The sequence below is a fragment of the Zea mays genome, chromosome 8, assembly GCF_902167145.1.
Source record: "Zea mays cultivar B73 chromosome 8, Zm-B73-REFERENCE-NAM-5.0, whole genome shotgun sequence".
NCBI classification, from domain to species: Eukaryota; Viridiplantae; Streptophyta; class Magnoliopsida; order Poales; family Poaceae; genus Zea; species Zea mays.
Window position 1 is genome coordinate 39,941,445 of NC_050103.1, and position 26,498 is coordinate 39,967,942.

A 26,498-nucleotide genomic window follows, 5' to 3' on the forward strand; every position below is an offset into this window, starting at 1 on the left:
GATATACATTATTCATGATCACTCTTTTATTATCGGTTGTTATTTACTGTTCATGATAAGATCATTATGTTAATTGGAACATGGAGCGACCACCAGGGAAAACAGTGCTACCACAAGGGTGGTATGGGACGCCCTTGGTTGACTAACTAGGAAAGCTAGTGGAGGACTACCTTACCCGAAAGGGGCAAGGGCAGTGGGGGAGTGGTCAGTGTAGGGAGGTCCTTGGGTTGATTTTGCTGCGATGGCGGTCAGGCGAGGGATCCCTGCATTGGAGCTTCATAGAAACTGTATCGGGTTTTCGGAAGCTGGTGGAACTTTGTAAAGGCCTCGTAGTGTTACCCTGCCTCGCCTCCTTGGTAGAGGTGTATGGGATTCATGACCCCTTGGCAGATGGGTAACACGACTTGTGGGTAAAGATGTGCAACCTTTGCAGAGTGTAAAACTGGTATACTAGCCGTGCTCACTGTCATGGGCAACTTGGACCCTCACATGATTAATTTATGGAATTAAATTCAATTTGTCATTTGCATCGTATTGGGATTACTAGGTGTGTGCCCGTACATTGCAACGGGAACATATAATATCATGATAACTTATATATAAATATGTTACATTGTTATGAGAAGATTTTGTAATCTATTGGTGATCTTGACCATACATATAAATTTTGTTATTTTAATCTACCTGTTTCACCACTACATTGTAACCATCAATGTGCTATTAGTTTTGATATTTTTGTTCAGGTAAATTCTCTGGCATCTCATTGTTTGGTAAATCAATTGATGTTTCCCTACTAATGGATAATTATTATTAAATAGTTGTAGGATATTACAGATCTACCAATCACTGCAAATATGTTGAAACCGCATCTCATTATTGCATCGAAGTACCCTCCATCACTGCAAATATGTTGAAACCGCATGGTCTTTCAGTCTGTGTGTACAAGTTACTGATTATAATTTAATTTATATATTACTAATTGTCTTAATATCTTTGTCTTAGGCTTTGAACTTTGCGTTTAAGGACTACTCCAAGAGGCTGTTCAACTTCAAGAAGGCTGGCAACCTGGCCTCTGGTGGTGCTGCTGGCTCCCTCGTAGTCCAGGTGGAACTCAAATTCACCTGAACATTTGCACAGCTGATCACAGTGTTATAAATTATAACGATTGATTTCAGCAAAATAAGGGGGCATGTTGATTAAAAAAATAAGAAGAAAAACATAGATAAAATTTGCATAAAGAGGTACACATGGAAATGTCGTTATGAAAAAAGTTAAACTATATGAAGAAAAGGTAAATATACTCCTAATATCAACAATTCAACATAGAAGGGTTGCCAGCTATGAAGCCTGAACAAAATAGAATAGAAATCAACCTACATAAGTAGTGCTTGATAATTCTTTGGAGTCATCCGAATGGGAGTTGCAAAAGTATTGGCAGATTCATCTCATTCAGTCTCGCCCCTAGCAGCAAATATGCCACTTCCTGTCATTTCCTTCCACTTGGGAGCTGAGCATGGTTTCCTGAAGGGGAAAAGGGAACGGGGAACGACTTGGTGAGCCACGGGTCCCTTCATCTATAGAACTTGACAAAACATAGACAAATCATGAGCCTTGTGATCAACACAGATTCACCGATTGCGTACCAAAGCTGGATTAGTTGTTTAAATAGTGCGATTGACCTTGGATGAAAAACTATCTATGCAAAAGTAGGGAGATGTTAGACAAATCAAAGAGTCAGAGATGGAAGGAGATTGGAGAGTTGAACTTACGTGTAGCAAAGATTGTTGGTCAGTGACTGCAGTGCATCAGCAGTTAATTCGTTCTCATCATAGAGCACATGGTAATGGGTCGGGCGACTTGTTCCCTGACAAGAAATATTTTTGACACTCAATGTCTGATAAGTGTTGTTCTGGAAAAGAATGTGCAACGTACCTGAATGCCAGCATGACTACACAAGTAGAAATCAAACTCGGTAGGGTGGCAAATCTTTTGGTCAACCACAGTTCCTGCAGCACAAGTGAAGCGCAAAATAAGGCCCAGACAGCAAATGCTTATAGAAGTAGCAGCTTTATGAACCCAATAACAGCCTGACACAAAAACACTAACCAAGAAGAATGTTTCCACTTTTATCAGTCATATCACGCCTTCCGTGAACCTCAGGGAAAAGCCTTGTGTGATGCCTTTTCTGAACAACCACAAACGTCACTGGGGGTAGATATCCCTCCTCCAAAGAAGCACAAGCCTTGAAATGGAAAGGGAAAAAACCATTGACATGGGCATGACAATGCAAACCATATTTCACCGACAAATTCTGATGCTGGAAATCATACCTTTCTGATGGCATCCATTTCATGAAGGAGAACATGGTTGAATTGACCTTCACTTACACCATCCCTGCATAGGAGTTATAAGTCAACATACTTCTCTCAACAGCATACAATAAATGAACCAAAAACAGGAATCTGGAACACATGCCTATAGAATATTATCCTCTCAGGCTTTCTGTTTGTCTTCTTGCGGAAAGCAATCAGTAGTTCCCTGCAATGCCAGTTACCCAGATGAACCATTCGACAACTTTCAATAGGTCAACTCAAATCAATAAAAAACCTTACCTGATCATGCCACCATTAACGTTGTTCCCCATCTGTGGATCTTTACTGACAGTAAATAAATCTTCTATTATCTCTTGGTGTGGTTGAGCAGAAACCAGACCTCTGTACTTGGTGATTTCAGGCCAGTCCATTGATGCCACCACCTGCACAATTTGAATGTTTGAAGTTAGCAACATGATAACTTATTTTTGCATAGTTCAGATTGCACCAAATTACGAGCATGAATATCACATTATAAGAAGATCATACAACTGAATTATGATTGATTAAGATGAAACTAACAGCAGCAATGGATGATGCAGAGTCCTCTCCTGGTGGGGGTGTGTGACATCTACGCCAAAGATGATTGTTGGGACTTCAGAGACAAAAGGTATACCATTGTGTGCAAAGGCTCGCTCAAGAACCGTGTTACGCCCACCAACCTGCTCGACGAAAGGAATCGTTACATTCCTGCAGGAAAGAACCAAAATAAAAAAACATAATGTAAAAAATATAGGTATTGAGAGACCTTGACATTGATTTTGAGTGCAACATTTTCCAAGTATTGCTTGTTTGGCCTGCTAGCATGCTTTGGCAAGCAACATTGAGATACAATTCCAATGTCAGTCTCACAGACTCTTTTAAGTTTACCTGCAAAAGTAGGAGTAATTTATATACCAAAAATTCTAATAAACTGTAAGGTGTGTATGACCCAGAACAAGAAGAAAGTATGCATACCATAAGAACCACTAACTTCAGGAAGAATTACAATTAAAAGCTGGAGCTGATTTCCCACTGCTTGTTGGGCAAGCATTTGGGTGGCTCTCTTGTGTACATCTCTCAAAGCATTCTCTATATGGTTAGGAGCAGCAGACCGGACTTCAATAAATGGGCGTGGATTGACAACCTACAGAGATGATTAGAAGTAAAAACTACAGTATATATAGTGAACTATTTGGAATAACTTGATAACACATACAAATAGTAAAAAACTTACCATTCCAGTGGCGATGTCGCGGATGTTGTCCGGATCCTTGGAGACCAGCACCAGGCCGCCCGGCGGCGCCCCGTGCACCCGTGAGCCCGGCCTGCCACCGGCGCCCGGCACCGTCCCCGAGGTGGCATTCCGCGGTGGGGCGGCGATGGGAAGATTTGGGAGGCACGAAGCCACGGCGGCGGCGCGGTACTGCGAGGAGAGCGAGTCGAGCAGGTAGAGGAGCGGCCACAGAGTTCCCATGATTCAAATGAACAAAATATTATCTAGCGAGTCGAGCCGCATGATTCAAATGAAGCCAAGTTGCTGACTCATATATTACTCAGTTCTGTGCAACACCCTCATGGGGCAGCTTCACAATTCATCCTTAAGCAAGCACTCTGTTTGCACTTGCTTGTGCTCATAAAAATCTACCAGATTTTAAAACAAACCAGTATATAGGATGGCTACTAATCATATAAAACCTATTATAAGAAAGTTAGAGAATCATTTAGCTGTTGTGCAACACCCTCATGGGGCAGCTTCACAATTCATCCTTAAGCAAGCACTCTGTTTGCACTTGCTTGTGCTCATAAAAATCTACCAAATTTTAAAACAAACCAGTATATAGGATGGCTACTAATCATATAAAACATATTATAAGAAAGTTAGAGAATCATTTAGCTGCTGTGGCATACTGGCATATAGTTGTCTTAGACATTTGGCCCTCAGAGCTCCAGGAAGTATATTTAATATGCTTGCAGACTATCATGGCTATAGTTTGAATTTTTGGTGAAGTACATTAGCCAAAATCTGAAGCTTTGTTAGGCCTCCAGTTGCTTTTGGTTACACACAGAGTTATTTTTTACACTGTCCTGTTGTTTTTTATTTGCTAACATCTGTTGGTTTGATGATTCTTAATGCATCTCTATATCTCTTACTTTCCTGTAAAGCATGTGTTTAGCTTATTAAATTTTGTGTAGGGAATAAGGCCAAGTATGTTGGTCAGTACAAAATTACTGATGAAGATGCCAGAAAGGCTGCAATGGATGCAGGTGGTAGAATACGATTGACAATAGAAGCTAAACTTTCTCCTGGTCCTCTTCGTAGGCATGGTGTTATTGGACGCTGGCATGGTCTTGTGGATAGCATTGCAAGTGGCAATTTCCTTGGTGCATTATCTAACTACTGATGTGATCCAGTTAGAACCAAGAGTTGACAATTGACCAGACCGATTTTGGGCTGTCTAAGGCTCAGAGCGAGTTAGGTAAAAAAATATGGCAACTAATCCTACTAAAACCGATTCAAGCATCACAAAACAAAGATCCAAAATGGAACCGTGGCGACAGAGCATACATGTTTTCTCAGCCATAAATGATTTGCCAACTTATAGGAATTAAATGTATGACTTTCATACAATACGTATGAATTATGTTCCTTCATTACATTAATTCAATATTCATAATGTATTGCTAATAGGAGTTTTACAGCTTCCACAGGGGTACTTGGATGCTTTTCTCTTATGTCACAGTTCAAGATTTCCACGAATCATGTACTGTTCATTTACTCTATTTTCTTACTGATAATCTCACAGCGTTGGTAGATCAAACATGCAGAGTATATATGAAAAGTAAATGAACATTCACAGATATTTGGCATTTGAATGAGGTTTAGCAGAGATCAGAAACAGGGAAAAGAAAAAGGAAGCAGACCTTACGGAGGGTACTCGAGCGATCCTCTTCGAAGATATGCAAATTTATCCAGGAGAATGTCCACCCCGACCACTATATTGCACTCCGCGCATGGGAACACAGCGAGGCGGGCAGAGATTTTCCAGATTGGTCGCGGCTTTGTGGGCGGGGTGTCGGGCGTGGACTTTGTGGGGCGGGTGCGAGGCACGCGCAGAGAGCCGGCAGAGAGGAGGCGTAGCGGGCACGGGGTATGCGGCTGCCGGTGCGGAAGCCATTGCCGGCTTGAGGACGGGCGTGGGGTTTGCGGCAGTCGGGCGCGGGGTTTGCGGGGCGTGGGGATTAGGATTTGAGCGCGTACCAAACATCTCTGCTGGCTTTCGCGCTTGCGACGGCGGATTGGGCTCGGGGCCGGGCTTGGGGTATTGAGCTCGGGGCTTCGCGCGAGCGGGAGTATGCGGCGGAGTCGGAGCGCGCGGGGCGGCGGTTGCGCTCCGCCCGCCCGAGTGCGGATGAAAAGTAAATGAACATTCACAGATATTTGGCATTTGAATGAGGTTTAGCAGAGATCAGAAACAGGGAAAAGAAAAAGGAAGCAGACCTTACGGAGGGTACTCGAGCGATCCTCTTCGAAGATATGCAAATTTATCCAGGAGAATGTCCACCCCGACCACTATATTGCACTCCGCGCATGGGAACACAGCGAGGCGGGCAGAGATTTTCCAGATTGGTCGCGGCTTTGTGGGCGGGGTGTCGGGCGTGGACTTTGTGGGGCGGGTGCGAGGCACGCGCAGAGAGCCGGCAGAGAGGAGGCGTAGCGGGCACGAGGTATGCGGCTGCCGGTGCGGAAGCCATTGCCGGCTTGAGGACGGGCGTGGGGTTTGTGGCAGTCGGGCGCGGGGTTTGCGGGGCGTGGGGATTAGGATTTGAGCGCGTACCAAACATCTTTGCTGGCTTTCGCGCTTGCGACGGCGGATTGAGCTCGGGGCCGGGCTTGGGGTATTGAGCTCGGGGCTTCGCGCGAGCGGGAGTATGCGGCGGAGTCGGAGCGCGCGGGGCGGCGGTTGCGCTCCGCCCGCCCGAGTGCGGCGGGTGCGGGGATTGTTGGGGACACCCAATTCGTGAAAGGATTGGCAGGGGGACGAGCGTGGTTTGCGAGCTGTTTGCGGTGGCGAGGATCCCGGAGGGTAGGCAGGCGGAGGGCGGGCAGGGGCGGTCTAAGCTCGGCGGCGCGCGGGTAGGGAGCGGGGGCAGTCTACACTGCCCCCTTAATAGTTAGTACAGATTATCTTCTCACTCAAATCCTAGCTGAAGAAACGTGAAGGAAAGCAAGGAACTTCACAAATCAGCCTCTGCCGGAACACCGCATCAATAGATATCGTGCGGGCGACAACACCAAGAAACGTCGAACACATCGCTGTAGCTAGAGCTGCAGGCGAGCAGGATTGGAGGTCCATTTGTGTACCTCATCATGTGGTTCCAGGGAGGTCGGATTGGAGCCGCGGAGGCCGCCGGCGAGGAGACGACGAAGGCAGCGGTGAACACAAGCACTGTCTGGATCTCTGGCAAAACCAAGCACATCAACATCGATTCGCATGGGTCAACACAACTCAACAACACGATCCGGATCGGGCACACAGGGATCTCTGAAGCTTACCAGACGGAGGAGGTGGTCGTGTAGCGGGGATCGAGAACGACGGCTCCAGGCGGCCATGGCGACCGCGAATACCACCACGTTCCTCGGCGGCTGGCGAAACGTCGGCCACGTGCTTGCTGCGGGCCACGCGCCGCTACAAGCGGGATGGGGAGTGGGCGGAGGCGTCGGTGGAAGTGCTTGCCCTCCCACCGTCGACGGAGGCAGAAGAGGCGGCGCTTCGGGGTGGGGGAAGGAGCGGCGGCGACGCTAGGGGAGGGCAAGACACCGACGCCAGGAAGGATGGAGGTGGCGCGCAGGCGGGGTGAGAATATTGAGGGCGGGGGCAAGCGCGTCAGGGAGTAGGGTGGAGGCCGATGTGAAGGAGATGAGGAGGGAGGCGAGCGCGGCCGGCGGGGATGGGCGCCTGTCACGACGGGCCAGCGCGGATGAAACGCGTGTGGGCGAGGATGGAAGGGGCGGGGAAGAGGGTGGAAGGGAGGCGGGGAGGAGGACCACAGTCGGTTTTGCCCGGCGAGGCTCGCGGGAGGATGGGGCAGTGTCGCAGCAGGGGAGGGAGGAGGCGCGGGCGGGCGGGCGGGATTCGCCGCGGGGTCGCGGCGGGGGTGGTGGTTGGTTTCGCGGCGGGGGAGGCGGGATTCGCCGCGGGGTCGCGGTGGGGGTGGTGGCTGGTTTCGCGGCGGGGGAGGCGGAGCGGCGGGTGGGATTCACAGGCGGGGGCAGTCTACACTGCCCCCTTAATAGTTAGTACAGATTTATTATTACTTTGATTTATTATTACTATGGTTTGGTATTTACTTACTGTTGGTCACTTGTTCTCAGATGCTACAGATCAAGAACAAGGCAACACAATTGTTAATAGTTAAAGACCTTCGTCCTTCGAAGCATTATTTCCTTTCGGATATAATGATCTTCAGACGAAGGTCCTGAAGGACGTAGCTTCATCATTTCAATATGTAAATATGAATATAAATGTAAATATGAATAAGAGTGTGAAAGAACACTAAAGAATGAAAGATAATGATTATATCCTCACAATTTATTTATATTCATATTCACATATCGTAATCAACATTAATGATATTTATAATACAATTGTACCTTCGGTTCACCAGAAGATACGAATGCAAAGATGACGCGAGAGAGTGAGAGAGAGAGAGAGATTACAATCCAGCGTGAACAATATGGGGGTATTGTTCATCTATTTATAGGCACGGGACACGGCCCGGACACAATTACATTTATGCCCCCGACATTTACATACAATCATAATGCGGGTGATCAAGGACTAAATAGTCTTTTTCCCTTGAGTCGGTGACGACTTTCGGCTTCGTCACAATGCTAAGCCGAAGCTTCTTCAGCCATAGCTTCGGCTTCCATCCGTGTCATCATGTCGCATATGCCTTTTGTGTTATCTTGCCGAAGGTGTTTTTGCCTTGAGGACATTCGACAAAGAAGAAGACCCCCAAAAGTAGCCCCATCGCGGTGCTAGATCGTTTTTCGTAACGAGCTCGATCTGCGAAAAACACAAAGGATTCAGAATGCTGAAGGTCCGAAAAACACCTTCCCTGAGCTCATTGGTGGGAAACGATTAAAGTATTCCGATCGTCGGTTGGTCCACTGCTGAGCCAGTGTAAGCGGTATGGCGGTTCGCCTTCTCCCCCTGCAACACTATATAAACAGACGGGTTGGTGAGAAGCTACCACAAAGCATTCATTGCTATCACATCGTTGTGCTATTAAAATTTTTAACCATAGCCGAAGCTTCCTGCGCTGCATTTTCAAGCGAGCGCTTCGTCACCTGAGATCAGCTTCGGCTCAAAGAACTTGAAAACACAAATGGCCAGGGTGAGATCCACTGCTAGGGTATCTCATGAAGGAAAGGAGACCGAAACCAGCGAGGCAGCACCAATTTCAGAAGTGATGAAGCGGTCGGGTCTGGTTGTGTCAGAGGAAATTGCTGTCGAAGGTGCCTCCAATACTGAAGCTGAACATATTGTAGCAGGAGGCGAAAGTGACAATGAAAGTGAAGAAGATAACAACATCCTGAACCCAACAAAGCCTAGTCACATTGAGTTTGGGAAGTCTACTATAACGGAGGATGACATGGTTATGATGAGGAAACTTGGTTATTTCGGGTAGGCTGAAAGTAAGCTTGTCCGGTTTGCTGGGGAGGAAATTATTCCGGAACCAAAAGAAGACGAAGTTGTCATTTTCAAGAGCTTCTTCAGAGCAGGACTTCGGTTCCCCTTGAATGACATGATAGGGGAGGTTTTGAAGAACTTTGAGATATACCTTCTTCAATTGACACCCAATGCTATCGTTAGGCTTAGTGTTTTTATATGGGCTCTATGAAGCCAGGGTATGGATGCTAATGTCGAAGCTTTTTGCCGGGTACATGAACTACATTATCAGATGAAGGCCAGGGTAGATGGTCTTCATAAGAACTTCGGTTGCTACAACTTTGCTTATAGAAAAGATATGAAGGCTCCAGTGATTGGCTATCGCACCAAATGGCCAACCAGGTGGACAAATGAATGGTTTTATGTGAAAGCAGACGAGAAGAGAAGGGAGAAGCTGATGACTATGGTCATGAAGTCTATGAAACTAAGCTTCAGGATGACCAGGTCCTTGTGCCATATGCAACTTGGCTCTCCATGCCAGGTAGCCGAAGTTGAGTTTAGGGTGGTTGCTGCCGAAATTAGTACTAGGGATCTAGTACAAGAATATTTGGCAAACAAGACATTTCCAACTTCTAGCGGTTGGGGAATGTCGAAGAAGAAAGAAGGGGGGGGGGGAAGAAACATGAGCTTGTACAGCTCCCCTTAATATGAGAAGCTCGACGGAGGAGCCAAAAGGATAAAAAGAAAAAGAATAGTCATCATTCTGAATAGGCAAGCTGCCCGATTGGTAAAGGAAGATGAAAAAGCTTTGAAGAAACCAAGAACAGCTGAAGAGCCAAAAATAGCAATTTCTAAGAAGTGAAAGCTTAACATAATGCCTTCTTCTGAGCTAGAGGCAGAGAATGAAACTCCTTCGATGCCCTCTGCTACCGAAGTAGCAGAAATTCTGAAGCTAATGACTGACTCTCCATCCTTCAAGCTGTTAAGTCCACTAGGATCAGAACTGACACAATTTTTACAGAAGAAAGGGCAACCTTCGGCTACATAGGAGAAAGTGAAAGAACCAAAGAAACAACAAATAGTAAATGTGATGCAAGCCATCGAATGAACACCGCCTTCAGCTTCGACAACTACAGGTGTCGAAGCTAAAGCTTCTGCTGCTATGGAAGCTAAGGACGCCGATGAAGCCAAAGCTACAATGTCAGATATTGACAGAATTATATCAGTGGTAGCTAGAGATGTTACTGTAGATGAGAACGTGGCCACAACGCTAGTTAAAGAAATGGAAATTGATTCCGGTCCTTCGGGCGAAGAAGACTTCGACCTTCAACACCTGGGTGGTCAGGAGCTTTCCGAAGAAGAAAAATTGGAGCTAAAAGAATTCACCATGTTGTGTGGATACCAACCGGGAGCTTTGGTCTTCGGCGGGGTTGATGAGGAGGTCTTGGGATGTATCCGTGACCGTGCCGGAGCGAAGATAGTCGGCACTTTATCAAAGAGTGTCGGCTTTCCAAAGCTAGAGGCTGATATCAGCGGCTACCGACGACAACATATTGTCGGTAGCTTATTCTACTCCAACTTCAAGGTGAGACCTTTGACTAAGTTATTATTATTATCCTCGTGATGAATTGAATGTTCTGACTATAACTTGTTGTTGCAGAGCATGCTGCTGAGCAAAGCGCTGAAAATGCAGCAGGATAACGAAGATAGGAAAAACGAAATTATAATTGAAGGCTTGGAAAATAAGGTAAAAGATCTTGAAGCTTCTCTAGAGAAGAAAGATTTACTGCTGCAAGCAGCCGAAGGCTCCCTCGCGGAAGCACAATCTCATAACACTAAATTAAGCGAGGAACTTGACAATGTTCAATTTTGAAGAAAACATCCGAGCGCTTTGACCAAGAAACAAAAGAACTTTGAGCAAAGGCTGAAGCTGAGGCCGAGAAGAATACGAAGCTGCATGAGTCTTTGAAAGACCTTCCAAACAAGTGCGCGAATTTTGCCACCCGGTGTGTAAACCGACTAAAGTGAATTTTCAACTCAGTTGGAGCTGCTGCCGAAGAGATTACCCCTTCAGCCGATGAAATCCCTAGGGCCTTCGAACATATTGAAAACGAAGTTGATGCCCTTGATAAAGTTATAAGCGGGCATGGAGATTTCTGTGCCTTGGTGGCTTCTCGCGGGACGACTGCTGCGTTTATGAAGGCGGGATGTACTCACACCAAGGTGGTTAACAAGCCAACTTTTAATCTTTCAGCGTCAGATATAATTGATATCCTGGCCGAAGCCCGAAGTATAGGGAACATATTTATTACTCAAATTTGGGCTAAGGGCGAGCGCGAGCTGGCTGGGGACAAAGCTCGAAAATTGCTTGATTCGGTATGAGACTTTTACCTGTCTTTTACCTTATTTTCCTTTATCTCTGATTACCTTATACTTTCATTTGTGTGCAGGATGGTGGCACCGAAGGTTGTTGAGCCGAAGCTTGTTTCAAAGGGTTGAAGACTCTTGTAGCTTTGTTTTGTAATAATCTATAAAAAAACTTAGGAACTCTTTGTCTTATTTGGCAAAAGATTGTAATTATTAGTTGAACAAAACATTGTATATTTTTTTCCATACCTTGTAATATAATTTTACCTCTTCGTTCATGTGCGAATTGCTTTGCTGTGGACGAAACCCACACTTACAATTTTTGAGCCGAAGGCAAAAAACACCTTCCCTTCTTTTCGTTCACATCGAAGCATTTTTTCATTAAGAACGAAGTGTCTCCACACATCTTGAAGTTCTATCTGAGATGAAGCATCCTTGTATTCAACAAAGTATTTTGTCACCACAGACAGGCATCTTTTTCCTTTCCTATTAACATCTGTGCTTCATGTCATGATGATGATGATCTTACGAATGTCTAATGAATGTTTGTATGAATGCAAAAATGATGTGATGGAATATGCAAATGTATGTCCCAAACGCTCATGAAACCACACCCAGACTCTGCATCCCCTTAGGAACGACTTTGGAGTCTCTTCACCTTTTACTTAGGTGGTATTTCGGCTCTGCATCCCCTTAGGAACGACTTTGGAGCTAAGCTCTACATCCCCTTTGGAACGACTTTGGAGCTTCTTCACCCTTTACTTAGGTGGTATTTAAGCTCTGCATCCCCCTTAGGAACAACTTTGGAGCTTCTTCACCTTTTATTTCGGTGGTATCTTGGCTCTGCATTCCCTTAGAAACGACTTTTGAGCTTCAGAACTTACTCTGTGCTCCCTTAGGAATGACTTTGTAGCTTCGTCACCTCTTAGGTGACATTTTAGCTCCGCATCCCCCTAGGGATGACTTTTGAGCTTCTACATATGGTGCGATTCCTGGTATTACATTCTACATGTGGGGGAATTTGGCCCTTGTATTACATGGGGCTAAACAAGAAAGATTGAAAATTACAACCTATGGCCCCATTAAAAAACCTTTCCCCCTCGTGAGAGAAAAAGGGTGCCATAGGAAAAATAAGAAAATTATATCAGTTACACATAATATCGCCGAAGCTCATCCGCATTCCAAGACCTGGGTATGTCGTTGCCGTTCATATCCTTCAGCCTGTAAGAACCGGGTTTTGACGAAGATACTACCAAGAAGGGGCCTTCCCATTTGAGCTGAAGCTTTCCTACTGTATCGGGGTTAGCCACCCTTAGAAGCACTAAATGACCTAGCTTGATGTTTTTCAATCTAACTTTTCTGTCACGCCACTTTATTGTTTCAGCCTGGTATTTGTTGATGTGCTCTATGGCTTGAAGCCTGGTCCCTTCTATGGTATCTTTTGTTACTTGGCAGTCAGTTTCATCCTCTGTTGAAGCTAAGGTTCTTATTGAACCCGTTCTTGCTTCCTCCAGTGTTATTGCTTCATCACCGAACAAAAGCTTGAACGGAGTAAACCCTGTTGACCTTGATACAACAGTGTTGTGGCTCCAAAATACCTTTATTAATTCATCTGGCCACTTTCCTTTAGGCTGATTGAAAATTGACTTCATTATTCCTGTCATTATGATTCCATTTGCCCTTTCTACCAATCCATTTGACTTAGGATGCCTCACTGATGCAAAGTGTATTTTTGTGCCAATTTGGCTACAAAAAGTTTTGAAAGTTTCAGCATCGAACTGAGTTCCGTTACCAACGGTAATAGCCTTCGGCACTCCGAATCGACAAACGATACTTTGACAGAAGAATTTTTGTACTGTAGCCAAAGTTATTGTAGCCAGAGGCTTTGCCTCAATCCACTTGGAAAAGTATTCCACTGCCACCACAACATATTTTAGGTTACCTTGTGCTGGTGGTAGCGGTCCTAACAAATCCAAACCCCATCTTTGCAGTGGCCAAGTTGGTTGTATTAGCTGAGTCAAAGACGAAGGTTTCTTCTGATCTCTGGCGCATCTTTGGCAATTTTCACATTTCTGTACTAATTCTACTGCATCTAAAGCTGCCTTCGGCCAGTAGAAGCCTTGTCTGAAAACCTTCCCCAGCAGAGGCTTAGACCCAATGTGAGCCCCACACAGTCTTGCATGTATCTCTTTCATTAATTCTTGTCCTTCGGTTCTGGATAAACATTTGAGCAATGGAGAGAAAACTCCGTGCTTGTATAACTCCCCTTTTATTATTACATATGGTCTTATCCTTGTCTCCATTCTTTTATTATAACCTTCGTCGTCCGGAAGACAGTTGCCCTAAAGAAAGGAAACAATTTTAGTCCTCCAATATTCACTATGTACTGGTGAAATTGTGAGCACTGCTCTTTCCATGAGCTCAACCGAAGGTGCTTTAATTATTTCGAAAAATACTTCTGAAGGTAAAGGGAGCCCCTGTGCCGCTGATTTAGCTAATAAGTCTGCATGCTCGCTCTCTCCATTTGGGATATTTTTTACAGAAAATCCTTCAAAAGAGGCTTCCAACCTTCGGACTGCATCTAGATACTTTTCAAGCTTCAGGTCTCTTGCCTTACTTCTTTTATCCACATGACCCGAGATAACTTGTGAATCGGTCTTGAGGATTGCCCTTCTTATTCCCATTGCCTTTAGCTTCCGAAGTCACAAGAGAAGAGCTTCGTACTCGGCAATATTATTTGTGCAGCTGAAGTCCAATTTTAATGCATAACATGTTCTAACTTTGGAGGGCGCAACTAGGACAGCAACTGCCCCTGCACCGAAGGTCCCCCATGACCCATAGCAAAATACGGTCCAAGCTTCGGCATCTTTTATTGTTTCTTCATCCTGAGCCCCTGGCGTCCAATCAGCAATGAAGTCTGCTAATGCCTGAGATTGTATTGAAGATCTATGTACATAATCAATGGTGAATTCATTGAGTTCTGCGGCCCATTTTCTGACCCTTCCTGTTGCTTCCCCGTTCCTCATTATGTCCTTTAAGGGTTGTGATGAAGGCACTATTATATGATATGCTTGGAAGTAATGCCGAAGCTTCCTGGAGGCCATCAATACAGCATACAGTACCTTCTCCAATTTTGTGTAATTTCTCTTTGATGGGCTAAGTACCTCGGAAACGAAGTATACTGGTGCTTGCTTTTTTATTTAGCCATCTTGCTTCTCCTGTACAAGTGCCACACTAACTGCAGCATGGGAAGCAGCCACATAAAGAAGTAATGGGGCCCCTGATGAAGGTGGGGTTAGGGTTGTTAAATCTATCAAATACTGCTTCAGTTCCTCGAAGGCTTTCTGTTGAGCTAGACCCCATTGGAAGACTTCGGCTAATTTCAATATTTCAAAGAAAGGTAGATTCCTTTGTACTGATCTTGAAATGAATCTTTTTAATGATGTTAGCCTTCCTGCTAACCGTTGAGCCCCCTTTTTTGAATTTGGCGGTTCCATCCGAAGGATGGCTTCGATTTTACTCGAGTTAGCTTCGATGCCCTTTGTCGATACCAGGCAACCAAAAAACTTGCCCTTCTTCAATCCGAAGACACATTTTTCTAGATTCAACTTGAGGCCAGCTTGTCTGAAATTGGCAAATGTTTCTTGTAAATCAGCGACATGGTTTTCTTGCTTTGTGCTTTTTACTATAATATCATCAACATATGTCAGCACATTTCTGCCAATTTGAGAATGGAGAACTATGGCAGTCATTCTGCTGAAGCTTCCTCCAGCATTCTTGAGCCCCTCAGGCATCTGAAGGTAGCAACAGGTGCCACTAGGAGTCATAAAGCTCGTCTTTGGCTCATCCTCTTTTTTCATCCAGATTTGATGATAGCCTGAGTAGCATTCCAATAAGCTCATGAGTTCCGAAGTAGCTGCTGCATCTACAAGGGAAACTATTCTTGGCAATGGAAATTCATCCTTCGGACATGCCTTGTTGAGATCTGTAAAGTCAATACACATCCTCCATTTTCCATTTTCTTTATTTACCATAACTGTATTGGCTAGCCACTCTGGGTATGTTACTTCTCTGATAACACCGGCACTTAGAAGTCTTTTCACTTCATTTTGCGCACCTTCGGCCTTATCATCAGACATTTTCCGAAGTCTCTGCTTCCTTGGCCTGAAGGACGAGTCTACATTGAGTGAGTGCTCGATGATGTCCCTATTAACACCGCAGAGATCATTGTCTGTCCAAGCAAAAACATCTTTGTTGTTAAACAAGACTCTTAGCAAAGTCTTTTCTTGCTCATTGGATAACTGAGACCCCAGTAAAATTTTTTTCTCTGCTATATCTTCACACAAAAGCATAGGCTTTGGCTGATCTGCCGAAGCAGCTTTTTTCTATTTTATGCTTATACTGCTGATAAGCTTCGGTTTGATCTATGTTATGAATAGCCTTCGAATCCGTCCAACTTCCTTCGGCTCTCCTAGCAACTTCTTAACTCCCATGCACAATAATGGGCCCTTGTTTTGATGGTATCTTCATGCAAAGGTATGCTGGGTGGAGGATAGCTTCGAAGGCATTGAGTGTCTCTCGACCAATGATTGCATTGTATGGATATCCATGTCAACAATATCAAAGACAACTTGCTCTGTCCTTCTGTTGTGAATGTAGCCAAAGGTGACTGGCATAGTTATCTTTCCAAGTGCTACTATCTGTCTCCCTCCGAAGCCACATAGAGGATGTGTTGCATCATGTATCTTGTCATCTGGCTCTTGCATTTGCGTGAAAGCCTTTGCAAAGATGATATCCGCTACACTGCCTGTGTCCACCAGGACATTGTGGACCAGAAATCCCTTGATAACACAAGATATGACCATTGCATCATTGTGGGGATAATCCTTAAGCTGAAGGTCTTCCTTGGAGAAGGTGATTGGAATATGAGACCATTTGGACTTGATGAAGGGTCCCTGCACCCCAACATATTGTACCCTTCTCTGTTCTTCTTTCTTCTGCCTTTTGTTATCTGGTTCAGAAGTTGAACCGCCTATGATCGAGAGCACTAGCTTCATAACCGAAGGTTGGTTGCTTTGCAGAGCCATCATCACAGTTGTGGAAGTGAGTTCACCGGAGGTGGGCGCCAATGTTGGTCACTTGTTCTCAAATGCTACAGATCAAGAACAAGGCAACACAATTGTTAATGGTTAAAGACCTTCGTCCTTCGAAGCATTATTTCCTTTCGGATATAATGATCTTCAGATGAAGGTCATGAAGGACGTAGCTTCATCATTTCAGAATGTAAATATGAATATAAATGTAAATATGAATAAGAGTGTGAAATAACACTAAAGAATGAAAGATAATGATTATATCCTCAAAATTTATTTATATTCATATTCACATATCATAATCAACATTAATGATATTTATAATACAACTGTACCTTCAGTTTGTCATAAGATACGGATGCAAATATGACGCGAGAGAGAGAGAGATTACAATCCAGCGTGAACAGTACGGGGTACTGTTCATCTATTTATAGGCGCGGGACGCAGCCCGGGCATAATTACATTTATGCCCCTGACATTTACATACAATCATAATGCAGGTGATCAAGGACTAAACAGTATTTTTCCCTTGAGTCGGTGACGACTTTCGGCTTCGTCACAATGCTAAGCCGAAGCTTCTTCAGCCATAGCTTCGGCTTCCATCCGTGTCATCATGTCGCGTATGACTTTTGTATTATCTTGCCGAAGGTGTTTTTGCCTTGAGGACCTTCGACGAAGAAGAAGACCCCTAACACTTACATTTAGTAACTGCTAATAAAAATTTGACCAACTTATAAAAGCAATGCTCAGTTTCAACCTTTATTTTGTTGATCAGCCTTACACTTCACATGAACTCCCACTTTTGGTGAGTTCATGCACATTATTCCCCACAACTTGTTGAGTTATGATCTTTTGTGAGCTCACTCTTGTGATATATAAACCCCCCCACAGGTGAAGAGCAGGTGGTCGAAGAGGAGCCGCACAACGAGGAGTTCGACTTGATCTAGGTGGCGTCTCCCAGTCAGCTTTGTGACGCCAGGGAAATAATGTTTAGTTCATTTTATATTTATCATTTATTTTGTAAGACTTCCGCTATGTAATAAGTACATTTATGATATTTATTACATTTATCTCTATGCACTCTTTTATTATATGTGTTGTTCTTCCTTGGCGTACATATGAGACGCTCCCGGTTTTATCCCTTAAATCCAGGTGTAAGAGATGGTATATTTTTTTTACTCCTAGGCATTCTACACAAACATCACACACACAGTCGTTACACCATACACACTAAAGAATTTCGCATTGCTTAGGAAGGACTTACTACACAAACTGGGTTATCCTAACAGCAAGAATTTATGGCTATCAACCTTGTATTAACCATAACAAAACAAAACCACTCCAATTCACTTAAATCCCTATATCCTTACTTAATTGAACTTACACTGCAACTACCATTTTGATTCTTCCTAAAATACCATAAAAATTACAGTGAGTAGGTTTTAGCTAATAGAGTTCAACATAAAAATATTATCTCATTTGGACCAATAATTCTCACTGCACAAAGATAACAAATAAAAGGGCAGAGAAGCACTTTAGACTACTTTGCACTGGCAAACTAACCAAACAGCATATGTTATAATTTTCCCATAAATTACTTAGCATAAGAACATTGCAAAAACAATTCCATAGTTATTCTCACTAGAATCCTTTTTCTATGATTTTCTAAAGAAAATAGTTTTTTCTGTTTTAAATCTTAACTCAAAATATTTCTGTAGAAACAGTAGCTCATATTTGATTGAGAGGTGATGAAACATATAAGAAATGCTCACAAAAAGTTTCACACCAAACTCACAACATTTCCTATTTATTTCTTATTTTCTAAGGAATCAACACTTTTCATTTTTCTATTACAAAATCCATTTCATTCACAAAGCATATTCACCATATATTTATCACAAATAGGTAATCTTAAGAGAAGCCTAACAAAATTGGAATCATATTTTTTGACCATTGTCCCAGTCACTAAAAGTTTTTGAAGAAAAAGTCAGTTTCTTTGTTTAAATCAAAACTATGTATAAAAGTATTAGAAACTCGACATGCAACATTTTTAAACTATAAATATATTACAAAAAAGTACCACAAAATTTGTTACACAAGTTTTAGTGCTCTGAAACTCAAGTTATAGATTTTTAAAGAGTCTCTGCAACTTTATCCCGAGGAAAAACAAAAAACTAAAGAAAGATAATCTTCTGCACAGGCCCCTGGACTCAACACAAATAAAAAATCATAGATATACCCTTATCTCACAATTGCAGTGAGTCTATGACAATACGAAAAACCCCAAGGCTTTACACTATTCCTACACGCGGTCCCATTTCTTCTTCCTCCAGCCAAGAGACAGGGAGAGATAAAAGCGAGCACGACCGACGACTTACCGGCGATGGAAACAGTGGGGCGAGGCTACAACAAGCGGCGGCTAGTGAAGGCAATCTTAGTGACGGTCTCGGGGCGGCGGGAGACGGACAGAGGCATGTCGGCCACGTACACCGTCATGAGCAAAGGCATGATGACGTCGATGTCGGGGTTTTCAGCGTGCTCCAGCTCCGGTGTCACATCCGGTTTTAGGGGCAAAACCGAATACATAGCATATGTGTGCCAGGATCTATTTTCCACACATACGTTGACGTCACAAGTGTAATATATCAAAAGATAATGCAATAAAGGCGTAAAAGAGAGTATAATAACTTTATTACATCATCCGAACTTAAGAGTCTTAAACAGTATCATAATCAAAGTACAACAGAAATAACATGGGCAATTTCCCACAGAAAGATGACCGCATCATTGCTAGACTTAGAACTCATAAAAATCCTCGCCAAAGTCTTCCTCATCACCTTCTGATAAAAAAATAAGGGGGTGAGCTCACTTATGGTGGGGGCTCAACAAGTGGGAGGAATATACAAGGTTACAAGGTAAGACTAAGGTTCAATGCAGTTAGCATTTTAGTTGGTCAATATTTCACTATCAACATCTGATTACTATGTATAAGTGTATCCCATCCCAAAATTAAATATGAAAAAAATAATTATATCCAAAAGCACTTATGTGAAAACACTTAAGCAAACCACATTATCCCAAGAGATCATGATTTAATATCCATCTTTGATTTGATTATCATGTGAGGGTCGAGGCCGCTCCTAACCATGAGCACGACTGATATATCAGTTTTACACTTTGCAGAGGTGGTATAACTTTGCCCACAAGCCATGTATCCCCTCTAGCCTAGGTTCGCGAGTCCAATATTCACTACCGAGGTGAATGGCTAGGGATCCACTATGAGGCTTTTACAAAATACACTTAATATAAAACAACCCACTGTCACACCTGATTTTGGAAAGCAAACCGAATGCAAACCTTGTACGTGCCAGGATCAGAAACTCACGTACATATCGATTACATAGTTGGACATCATCACACATTGCTCAAAATAAATAGCGAAAAAGGTACTTTATTACATCAAGATGTCCAAGACATCCAAAGAGTCATTAACATAACATAGTCATTAACGTGGTCAAAGTGCGGAATGCGAAACGTAGAGATAAGGCCTTCACAGGCAGCCGACTGGGGGTTTGCCACTAACACAACTAGAACTCATTGTAGTCCTAAAACTCTTCTAAGTCCTCCATGTTGCCTGCATCTCCTCCTGAGCACTGATTGCGATGGGGACAACCAGGGGTGGGGTGGTTTTTAAAGCAAGGGTGAGTACACATCAACATACTCAACAAATGTCCCGTTTGGCTAAAGTGGACTGGATGTATGTGGAGTTAAGGTCAAAGCAGTTTCTTTTAGTTGGTCAAGTATCCCACATTGATAGCAACAATTCTATCATTCTTACAATAAATTACATAGGACGCATAAAAGTATGAAATAGAATAGAAGGTCCATGAGATGCTTTTCTATCCTTAGGCACGTGAGAAGTAACATGAGATGTATGTCGCCTAGTTCTACTCCTACTATGAGCATAAGAACCAATAGATGAGTCAATCATAGTGCGAGGAGTAAAAACAACATCATGGCGCTTTGGTAAAGCATAATATTATTACAAGTATCATGATGTGCACTATGAGAAATATTCTTAACATGAGAATACAAATAAGCATGGTTCTTCTTTTCATGAATAGAATGGGAGCTACTGGCCATGGGCGCCTTCCCCTTCGCCTTAGTGAAGTTGGGGGCCTTTTGGCTTTTTGTGTCCTTGGTTCCCTTTTGGAAACCAATACCATCCTTAATTGAGGGATGTATACCAATGGTGAAGGAAGAACTAGAGGCATGCTCCAAGGAAGAACTAGAGGCATTCAACTTGTCTATTTTAGTATTTAAATCATCATTTGCATTTTCGAGACTAGAGATAGTTGAATGACATGAAGATAAATCACAAACAAGTCTTTCATTCTTCTTTACTTCTAAAGTAAGGGATTTTCAACTTCTAAAACTTTATCATGTTCCTCATAAAGTAAATTATCTTGCTTCTCTAGCAATCTATCCTTTTCATGAAGTGCATCAATTAATTCATCAATTTACTTTAGATCTACCTAAGCCCTTAAAAAGGTCACTATAATCCATATCATCATCAGACCTCATAACAAGAAGTGTACTTAGGAGCGTCACGCATACGTACCTTCCTTTCCTTCGCCATAAGGCATGTGTGTCGCTTGTTGGGAAAGAGAGAAGACTTGTGGAAGGCAGAGGCAACAAGTCTTTCATCGTTAGAGTTAGATGAAGAGTAGTCAGAGTCCCATTCCTTGCAGATGTGCACCTTGCCCTTCTTCTTTCTATAGAACTTCTTATTCTCCTTCTTCCCTTTTTGGTCTTGGTCCTGGTCATTTTTATTATCGGGACATTGAGCAATAAAATGACCGGAATTACCGTACTTGAAGCATGAACGCTTTCCCCTTGATTTGTTCTAGTTGAGGTAGTCCTTGCGTCCCTTCAAAGCGGTCTTGAAGCGCTTGATTACAAGCGCCATTTCATCCTCATTAAGGTTGGCCGCCTCAACTTGTGCCACCTTGTTAGGGAGCGCCTTCTTGTTAGTCGTTGCTTTGAGTGCAATGGGTTGCGACTCATATTAAGGAAGAGGTCTGTTGGCAATGTCATTGACGTACCTTGCTTCTTTTACCATCATGTGCTCGCTCACAAACTTACCAAGAATTTCTTCGGGTGACATTTTGGTATACCTAGGGTTCTCACAAATAAGATTAACAAGATGAGGATCAATAATAGTAAATGACCTGAGCATGAGGCGCACAACGTCATGATTCGTCGATCTACTACTTTCGTAGATTCAGATCTTGTTCACCATGGTCTTGAGCTTGTTGTACGTATAAGCTGGCTCCTCACCCCTCTTCATGGCAAACCTCCCTAACTTGCCTTCCACCAACTCCATCTTGGTGATCATCGTGACCTCATTTCCCTCATGAGCGATTTTGAGGGTGTCCCATGTATCCTTGGCATTGTCCAAGCCACTAAACTTGTTATATTTATCACTGCATAGAGATGCTAAAAGCACAGTAGTGGCCTAGGCATTTTTATGAAATAGCTCATGAATACATATAGCATTATCACTACTATCAAAATGCATTCCATTTTGCTACTACTTTCCAAATGCCAGGATGAAGAGAAAACAGATGACTACACATTTTATGGTTCCAAAAAAAAAATCTTCTCCATCAAAGTGAGGGGGCTTGCCAAGAGGAATAGACAATAAATGAGCATTGAAGTTGTATGGAATGGAGGAATAATCAAAAGAGTAATTTGAGTTAACCGTCTTTTTCTTGGAAGAAGATTCGTCAACGTCGTCGTCCTTAGGTGAAGACAAAGAGGCATCGCTGTCGTAGTAGACTATTTTCTTGATGTGCCTCTTCTTCTTCCCGTCCTTCTTCTTGTTATTTGAGCCTGAGTCAATGGACTTTTATCCCTTTGGCTCATTGTTGTTGACGGTCTCCTTCCCCTTCTTATCAATCACAATCCCCTTACCCTTAGAATCCATATCTTCGGGCGGTTAGTCCCTTGATGAAGAGAATAGCTTCGATACCAATTTACAGGACCTATAGGGGGGCGTGAATAGGTAATCCTGCGAAATTAGCTCTAAACAACACAAACTTGATTTATAAACTGTGTTAGTGAGAACTAAAACTAAGTTAGGATGAGAAGAGAGAAGAAAAGAGAACTCTTCACTTGGTTGCTCCTCTAAGATGAGTATTAAACTTAGCAGCAATATTTCAAGTGAGTATGAGAACTCAAGAAGAAGTAATCACAATAAGTACAATGAACAAGAGGCACAATGATTTTTATTGTGGTTTGGCAAATGCCTACTCCACATTGTGATGACCTCCTTTGGTCAAGGGTTGCAATCAACCCTTCTCAAGTGATCCAAAGATCAAACTTGAGTGCCACAGTTGTCTTCCTTATATCAATATTGAAAGTCACCTAGAGGGGGTGGATAGGCGGAATCTGAAATTTACAAACTTAAGCACACACTATAAGCCGGGGTTAGCGTTAGAAATGAATTCGAGTCTGAGAGAGGGGAAAAAATCAACCAAGAAATAAAGCGGATGAACACGGTGATTTGTTTTACCGAGGTTTGGTTCTAAAGAACCTAGTCCCCGTTGAGGTGGTCACAAAGACCGGGTCTCTTTCAACCCTTTCCCTCTCTCAAACGATCACCTAGACCGTGTGAGCTTTCTCCTTAATCAAATGAGTCACTTAGACCCCACAAGGACCACCACACACTTTGTGTCTCTTGCTTTGATTACAATTCACTTAGGAACAAGAATGAGGAAGGAAGAAAGCGATCCAAGAAACAAGAGCTTAAAAACACGAACAAACTCTCTCTCAAGTCACTACGTGAGTGGAATGTATTTGGGACTTGGAGAGGCTTTGATTCTATTGAGAATGTGTCTAGGAGTGAATGCACTAGCTCTTGTATTGAATGTGAAGTGCTGGAAACTTGGATGCTTGGAGTGGTGGTGGTTGGGGGTATTTATAGCCCTCAACCACCACATAGGTGTTGGGGTGGCTGCTGTCGATGGGTGCACCGGACACTGTCCGGTGCGCCAGCCATGTCACCCAACCGTTAGGGTTCGGGAGCTTCTGACCGTTGGAGGCTTTGTCTTCTAGTGGCACCGGATAGTCCGGTGCCACACCGGACATGTACTATTCACTGTCCGGTGCGCCTCTGACAACTGCTCTGACTTCTGCGCACACTGTTCGCGCACTGTAGCTCTGCGTCCACGCTTTTGCAGTCGACCGTTGCGCTGGATAGTCGTTACTCCACTGGTGCACCGGACAGTCCGGTGGCACACCGGACAGTCCGGTGAATTATAGCGGAGTGCGCCCTGAGAAACCGGAGAGTGGAGAGTTGGATGTTGTACGGTCCTGGTGCACCGGACAGTCTGGTGCGCCAGACCAGGGCACTCTTGGTTTCTTTACTCCTTTGTTTTTGAACCCTTTCCTCAATCTTTTATTGGTTTGTGTTGAACCTTTATGCACCTATAGATCGTATAATCTAGAGCAAACTAGTTAGTCCAATATTTGTGTTGGGCATTCAACCACCAAAATTATTATTGGGAAAAGGTTAACCCTATTTCCCTTTCAATCTCCCCCTTTTTGGTGATTGATGCCAACACAAACCAAAGCAAATATATAAGTGCAGAATTGAACAAGTTTGCATAAGGTAAGTGCATAGGTTGCTTGGAATTAGACCAATTTATAGTTTTACTATATATGCATGGATTGCTTTCTTTTTATTAATATTTTGGACCACGCTTGCACCACTTGTTTTGTTTTTGCAAATTCGTTTTGGAAAATCTTTTCAAAGTCTTTTGCAAATAGTCAAAGGTATATAAATATGATTGCAAGAAGCATTTTTAAGATTTGAAATTTCTCCCCCTGTTTCAAATGCTTTTCCTTTGACTAAATAAAACTCCCCCTGAATTAAATTCTCCTCTTAGTTTTCAAGAGGGTTTTAGTAGATACTAATTGGAGATATTTTGAAAATATATCTTTAAATATACCAATTGAGAATAATCATACAAATTTGAAATATACCAATTAAAAATTTCAAAACACCAATTTACAAATTTGGTGGTGGTGCGGTCCTTTTGCTTTGGGCTTATACTTTCTCCCCCTTTGGCATTAATCGCCAAAAACGGGGACTTTCGAGAGCCATTTTTACTTTCACCCGATTGGTATAAGTAATAAGAGTGAAGATTATACCAATTGAGAGTAATGTAGAGTGACGACGAAGGATAGAAGATATCGGTAGAGTGGAGTGGAAGCTTTGTCTTCGTCGAATACTCCATTTCCCTTTCAATCTACGACTTAGCATAGAAATATACTTGGAAATACATTAGTCGTAGTCTTGGTACATAAGTAATAAGAAATATGTATTTGTACCAAAACGAAAGAGATATGATCAAAGGTATATAAATGAGCTATGTGTGCAATGTTTCAACCAAAATTCCGAGAATCAAGAATATTTAGCTCATTCCTAAGTTTGCTAAAGGTTTTCTCATCTAAAGGCTTGGTAAAGATATCGGCTAATTGTTCTTTGGTGCTAACATAAGCTATCTCGATATCCCCCTTTGTTGGTGATCCCTCAAAAAGTGATATCGAATGTTTATGTGCTTAGTGCGGCTGTGTTCAACGTGATTATCCGTCATGCTGATTGCACTCTTATTATCACATAGGAGAGGGACTTTGCTCAATTTGTAGTCATAGTTCCTGAGGGTTTGCCTCATCCAAAGTAATTGCGCACAACAATGGCCTGCAGCAATATACTCCGCTTCGGTGGTAGAAAGAGCTACGAAGTTTTGTTTCTTTGAAGCCCAAGACACCAGGGATCTCCCTAGAAACTCACAAGTCCCTAATGTGCTCTTCCTATCAATTTTACACCCTGCCCAATCGGCATCTGAATATCCTATTAAATTAAAAGTGGATCCCTTGGGGTACCAAAGTCCAAACTTAGGAGTATAAACTAAATATATCATGATTCTTTTCACGGCCCTAAGGTGAACTTTGTGGCGGAACCGCCCGAATTATTCCAGCTTAAGTGCCCGAGTCACGCCTTGAAGGCAGCAACACACTTAAATCGGAATAACCCGTCAGTCCCTTGGATCTAGTCCAATAAAGCCACTTATCCAGGATCGAATACCACTAGCTCACTCGAAGGTGAGGCATAGAGAAATATAATAAAGCATAATACCACAAATTTAAGAAGTATTGTCGGCGTTTTGACCCTGGGGGGTCCCTGGACCGACGAGTAAATTGTCGCTGCGTGTCCCAGCCCAGATGGGTCGGCGCGAGACGGAACACAAAGGGGGGAGAAACAGTAAGGGGAAACCGTGGCCTTCGTGTTGTCCTGCGCCCAGGGCGGATGCGCTTGCAGTAGGGGGTTACAAGCGTTCGCGTGGGAGAGAGAGAGAGCCTTGTGCGTCGGCCCGTTCTCCCGCGCGGCCAACCCTCTCGTACGAGAGCCCTGGACCTTCCTTTTATAGGCGTAAGGAGAGGGCCCAGGTGTACAATGGGGGGTGTAGCAATGTGCTAACGTGTCTAGCAAAGGGGAGCCAGAGCCCTATGTACGTGCCGTCGTGGCTGTCGGAGAGGTTTTGGCGCCCTGTTCATGTGATGTCGTGGCCGTTGGAGGAGCGCTTGAGCCCCATGGAAGTACATCTGTCGAGGCTGTCGGATCCTTGTTGACGTCTCCTTGCTTCCGTAAGGGGCTGAGAGCCGCCGTCGTCATGGAGCACGCGGGGTGCCATCATTACTTGTTTACCGGGGCGAGCCAGATGGGACGCCGGTCTTGTTCCCCGTAGCCTGAGCCAGCTAGAGGTAGGGTAATGATGGCCCCCATGTGACGTGGTCGGTCCGAGTCCGAGGTCGGGCGAGGCGGGGGCTCCTCCGAGGTCGAGGCTGAGTCCGGGCTCGAGGGTCGGGCGAGGCGGAGACTGTCGTCCGGGGTCGAGGTTGAGTCCGAGCCCAGGGGTCGGGCGAGGCGGAGATCGTCGTCC

At 43.7% G+C, this 26,498-nt stretch overlaps 3 pseudogenes across 3 annotated transcripts; all 3 read right to left on the reverse strand.

The window, feature by feature from the left end:
* Positions 1 to 1,261: 1,261 nt before the first annotated feature.
* Positions 1,262 to 2,390, reverse strand: LOC103635102 (Protein argonaute pseudogene; annotated as a pseudogene). Its single transcript, NR_161283.1, has 4 exons — positions 2,331 to 2,390; positions 2,107 to 2,242; positions 1,933 to 2,006; positions 1,262 to 1,864 (listed from the first exon to the last, which is right to left on the reverse strand). The product of NR_161283.1 is annotated as a Protein argonaute pseudogene (transcript).
* Positions 2,391 to 2,682: 292 nt separating this feature from the next.
* On the reverse strand, positions 2,683 to 2,940 carry LOC114574114 (protein argonaute pseudogene; annotated as a pseudogene). Its single transcript, NR_161284.1, has 2 exons — positions 2,895 to 2,940; positions 2,683 to 2,755 (listed from the first exon to the last, which is right to left on the reverse strand). The product of NR_161284.1 is annotated as a protein argonaute pseudogene (transcript).
* A 389-nt stretch (positions 2,941 to 3,329) lies between these two features.
* Positions 3,330 to 3,828, reverse strand: LOC111589957 (protein argonaute pseudogene; annotated as a pseudogene). The gene is made up of 2 exons (NR_161282.1): positions 3,589 to 3,828; positions 3,330 to 3,498 (listed from the first exon to the last, which is right to left on the reverse strand). The product of NR_161282.1 is annotated as a protein argonaute pseudogene (transcript).
* Positions 3,829 to 26,498: the final 22,670 nt, after the last annotated feature.